This window comes from Bison bison, unplaced genomic scaffold, assembly GCF_000754665.1.
Source record: "Bison bison bison isolate TAMUID 2011002044 unplaced genomic scaffold, Bison_UMD1.0 scf7180017864304, whole genome shotgun sequence".
NCBI lineage: Eukaryota > Metazoa > Chordata > Mammalia > Artiodactyla > Bovidae > Bison > Bison bison.
This window is the reverse complement of record NW_011494876.1, coordinates 5,166,277-5,172,077: the sequence shown is the minus strand read 5'-3', so window position 1 is coordinate 5,172,077 and position 5,801 is coordinate 5,166,277.

Here is a 5,801-nt window from a genome sequence, read left to right as displayed (position 1 = left end):
TTCCCAAGACCATCTGGGAGATTAGCACAAAGGAAGCTGGAATGCATTTCTTAGAAGAAAAGAAATGGGAGCTGAGCAGGTAAAAAAATAACATGTTCACTCCTTATTTCTAAAGCTTATTAAGAAGATAACAGTAATAGTTTATGTTTATTAATTGCTTATTAGGAACCTGGCACTGCTCAAATTACTTTGTTCTGTTTAACTCCTTCTAATCTTCTCGATTTAAGTGTGGGTGTAGTTATTATTCCCTGTTGACATATGAGGAAACTGAGGCACTCAATGATGAAAAGTTAAGTGGTTAAGTTGCCCATATTCAAGCAGATGTAAGTATCAGAACCCAAAGAGACTGGCTTGGGAGCTGTTGCCTTTCACTATCAGTCTGTACTCAAAACAGGGGCTTTCCAAGTGCTCCAGTGGTAAAGAATCCAGCTGCCAATGTAGAAGACATAAGAGATGAGCATTCGATCCCTGGGTCAGGAGGATACCTTGGAGGAGGAAATGGGAACCCACTCCAGTATGCCTGCCTGGAAAATCCCATGGACAGAGGAGCTTGAAAGGTTATAGTCTGTGGGGTCGCAAAGAGTTGGACATAACTTAGTGACTGAAGATGCAATACTCAAAGAGATCAACAGCACTATGATAGGAAGAATTCTAAGGTGATCCTCAAGATTCTTACCCCTGGTATATAATCCTCTTCTTATATGGGTGAGACCTGTGAATGTGAAAGGATAGTCAGCCCTTAATTAGGTTACATCATATGCCAAAGTGTTGGAATTGTCATCCCCAAAATTCCTTCACAGCAAACTGGAGGCAGATTCTCTTGTTGGTTTTATTTTTATTTATTTTTTAAATTAATTTTTACTGGACTATGGTTGCTTTGCAATGTTGTATTAGTTTTACCAAACAGCAAAACGCATCAGCTATACATATACATATATCCCCTGTTTTCTGGATTTCCTTTCCATTTGAGTTACCACGAGCATACAGTAGGATTCCCTGAGCTATACAGTAGGTTCTCATCAGTTATCTATTTGATACATCGTATCAATAGTGTGGCTTCCCTGGTTATCAGTGGTAAAGAATCTGCCTGCCAATACAGAAGACTCAGGTTCATTCCCTGGGTTGGAAAGATCCCCTGGAGAAGGAAATGACAACCCTCTCCCGTATTCTTAGCTGGGAAATCCCACAGACAGAGAAGTCCGGCCAGCAAGAGTTCATGAGGTTTCAAGAGTTGGACTTAGCGACTAAACAACAACAAAATCAATAATGTATACATATCACATCTGGTCTCCCAATTCATTGCCTCCCCCCAAACCCTTGGTGTCCATACATTTGTTCTCTACATCTGTGTCTCTATTTCTGCTTTATAATAAGATCGTCTCTACCATTTTTCTAAATTGCACATATATGTGTTAATATACAATATTTGTTTTCCTCTGACTTACTTCACTTTGTATAACAGCTTCTAGGTCCATTCATGTCTCTACAGATGACCCAGTTTCATTCCTTTTGATGTTTCAGTAACATTCCATTGTATATATGTACCATAACTTCTTTATCTATTCCTCTCCTGGTGGACATTTAGGTTGCTTCCATGTCCTGGCTGTTGTAAATAGTGCTACAGTGAACATTGGGTTCATGTGTCTTTTGGAATTATGGTTTTCTCTGGGTATATGCTCTGTGGTGGATTGTTGGGTCATATGGTAGTTCTTTAATACTTTGGCCACCGGATGGGAAGAGATGACTCATTGGAAAAGACCCTCATGCTGGGAAAGATTGAAGCCAAAAGGAGAAAGGGGCAGCAGAGGATGAGATGGCTAGATGGCATCACCTACTCAATGGACATGAATCTGAGCAAACCGGGAAACAGTGAAGGACAGAGGAGCCTGATGTGCTGTAGTCCAGGGGGTCGCAAAGAGTTTGACACGCCTGAACAACAACAGCAACAAATACTAATTCTATTTTTAATTTTTTTAAGGAACCTCCATACGATTCTCAGTAGTGGCTGTATCAATTTACATTTTCACCAACAGTGCAAGAGGGTTCCTTTTTCTCCACACCCTTTCCAGCATTTATTGTTTGTAGATTTTTTAAGTAGTTCTGACAGGTGTGAGATGATACCTCATTGTAGTTTTGATTTCCATTTCTAATGCAAATTGATGAGTTGAGCATCTTTTGATGTATTTAGTTGATCATCTTTTCACGTGTTTGTTGGTCATCTGACATCTTTGAAGAAATGTCTATTTAGGTCTTTGACTCATTTTTTGATTGGGTTGTTTGCTTTTTTGATATTGAGCTGCATGAGCTGTTTGTACGTTTTGGAGATTAATCCTTTATCAGTTGCTTCATTTGCAAATATTTTCTCCCATTATGAGGGTTGTCTTCTCATTTTGTTTATGGTTTCCTTTACTGTACAAAAGCTTTAAAGTTTAATTAGGCCCCATTTGATTATTTTTGTTTTTAATTTCTCTAGGAGGTGGGTCAAAAAATATTTTGCTGCGATTTATGTCAAAGGGTATCCTGCCTATGTTTTCCTGTAGGAGGTTTATATATAGTGTTTTACATTCAGGTATTTGATCCATTTTGAGTTTATTTTTGTGTTTGGTGTTAGGGAGTGTTCTAATTTCATTCTTTTACATGCAGCTGTCTAGTTTTCCCAGCACCACTTATTAAAGACGCTGTCTTTTCTTTATTGTCCTGTTGGTTTTAAATAGGTAAGATGTTACATTGTTAGGGGGCCATGTGGCTGGGACTGGAATGCAGCTTCTAGCTGAGACATACTTCTAAACAACTCAAGTCATAAAATGAAAGCAAGAAACTGAAATCTGTCAATAATGTGAATGAGTTTCGAAGAGGATCCTGAGCTCCAGAAGAGAACCCCTAACATCTTGATTTCAGCCTAGGGAGACCTGGAACAGAGGCACCCAGTTACGCTGTGGCCCAGCTTCTGATCTACAGAGCTGTGAGATAATAAATGGATACTAGATTGTTTTAAGCCACCAAATTTGGGAATACTTTATTACCCAAACCAGCACCTTCTCTCTGCAGCTTCATTTTCACATGGGGTAGATAAGCACTCCCAGGGCTGTTCACACCTTTGTTGGCGCTCACAGGCTCCTTCACACCAATCGTCCTGGAGCACTGTGTGATGCAGCCCCTATCATCACCTGGGGGAGGGGGTTGTAATCAGCAGGGGAGAGTACTGTCAGGTCCACTGCCTGTCATTTTGTGCCGCTAACACTTGATAGAGTATCTGGTGTGTATGAACTGTTCTGTAGTCGGTTGTAGAATGAATGAAAAGGCTTCTCATGTGGTATGCCTGTAACATTCTATTTTATTATGGAAACTGATGGGGCCTGGGTTGTGGGCTGGTGCTTCCAAGAGCACTTTCTGGTATACTTCAGCCTAGGGCCACCACAGTCATCAGCCCTCACCTAATTAAATGTTAATTTGATTGTGGGCCTTCTATATTGTAAGGGTAGTAGTAATTCACTCTCCAAACCCATGGGAGGTTTTCCCTACTCCGAAGTCATTTCTCCTCATCCCACATTTCAGTGTCTTCTCAAACTATCATTTCTTTGCCTTTTCACATCTATGGAGGCAGACAGACCTGAATATCTTAGCTTTGCTTCTCACTAGCTGGGGATCCCAAGAAGTCAATGGTGACCCACTCCAGTACTCTTGCCTGGAAAAGCCCATGGACGGAGGGGCCTGTTTTTTAGGCCGCAGTCCCTGGGGTGGCTAACAGTCAGACACGACTGAGCGACTTCACTTTCATTTTTCACTGTCATGCATTGGAGAAGGAAACGGCAACTCACTCCAGTGTTCTTGCCTGGAGAATCCCAGGGACGGGGGAGCCTGGTGGGCTGCCCTCTATGGGGTCGCACAGAATCGGACACTTAGCCGCAGCAGCAGCAGCAGCAGCTGGGGATCTGTTATTTTACTCCCCTGTCAAGGTTCCTTGTCTACAATGGGGAGAATAATTCTTACTGCGGTAAGAACTGTTGTAGGGTTGTGAGGGAGTGAATCCTTACTTTGGAAGGTCCACACAGGTCTTAGGCCTCCTCTTTTTGTTCATGGCTGTGTCCCCAGTGGCCTCTTCCCTTCCTCAATAATTGCTCGATGAATTTATAGAATGAACAATTTAAAAAATTTAGCACAGTACTTGGTAGATGGTAAGCATTCCACAACGGGCAGTTTTTATTATGTTATTTTGCAGAGGAAAGTCACTTGGGTATGTCTATTCAGGTGTTCTGTCCTGATTCAAATTCCAGAGATTTCCCCATTTTATCACTCAGTTTTTAACGAGCTAGTCAGGCACGCAGGGGTCCTATGCACCTCTCTGAAAGCTCCTACTGACCAATGGACATCCCTTAAATACAACACTCCCAAGAAAACTGACCCCCTCCGAGCATTTATGGGGGAGTCGGATTCGAACAAAACCAGGAAGGACCAAATGCCAAAGCAAACAAACGACTCATTCTCCATCCTGGGGGAGAGTGTTCACCCCCGTTTTGCTAAAGATAGAGCGCGGGCCCTCCCCGGGAACTTCCTGGCTTTTATTAGTTCTTAATCCCAAATGCAACTTTTCAAACGTTTTTCTTCTGGAAGTGTGGGTGTGAAAGTGTTTCCCTAATAACATCTTGCGGGAGGCTCTCGAACATCTGTACATTTGAAAACCTAGCATCCGGTTGGGCTGTTTGGGTGGGTGGGTGGGGACCTGCGGGGTGGGATGAAGCAGCAGGGGCAAGTTAAAAACAAGTCTAGATGGCGTTTAAACAGAGGCAGAAAAATTAGGCAAAAATTACAAATGGCTAATTACTTTGGCTCAGTTACACGTTTAATCAAAAGCCCGCCTCCCCCACTTTTAGCACCGGCGTTAAGAGGGGAAAATAGGGCGCTTAGACGTCTAAGCGATAAAGATCTTTCTCTCCACGAACTAAGGGACAAAACTTATTACAGATAAGCCCTGTCCTCCCATTTCCCTCGGACGCCTCTCCACGATTGCTAAAGAGGTTGCCGCTCCCCGCGTAGCTGCCGGGAAATCGGTCCAGCCCCGGGGCGCAGCTTTCACCCAGCCAGGGGTAAGAGGCGCACTTCCTGCGTCCTCCCCGCCACCAGGCTGGAGTGCGGGAACCTTCCCTCCTCCCGTGGAGCGGCGAGTTGGGAAATCTCGGCCACTGATCAGCCGTGCCGTGGGGAAAGGGGGCGTGGGACTCGAAAGGGCTGAATCTTGCAAGCCTAGGATCGGTATTCCTCCCCTCCCCCATCCCTCCCCAGCCGGGAACAAGGCCAATGGAAGCCCGAAAAGGAAAAAAAAAAAAAAAAATTAAATCGCAAAGCGGAGCCGGGGTGCAAAGGCCGCTCGGCTTTGTTTCCTGGCGGGGGAATTCGTCGGTCTGGGGGCGCGAGCAGGGCGCGCCCCGCCGTGGCGCTGCCAGGGCGAAGAAACCCACCATGAAACCCTGCCGCCCTATAAACGCAGCCGGCCGCCCCTTCCTCTCCTCAACCCCGAGCCGGGGTGCCCCCGAGTCTCGCCATCCGCGAGCAACGCAGACGGGGGGCGGGGGGGAGACCGAGCCAAGCCCGCTCAAAGAGTGGCGTCTTTAAGAGCTCGAAAGACGGGAAACAGGCAAAGACTAGCCGGCCCGCGAAAGCAGTCGCCCTCCTCCCGCTTTCCGAGACCCGACCAGAGCGGGTCCCCAGTCCCGAAACTGCCGCGGCCGGCTCAGCAGCGCGCGGGAAGAACCTAGTTGTGGGACGCCCGAGGCGGGAGCCCCGCGCTGCAGCTTTAAGAGCTC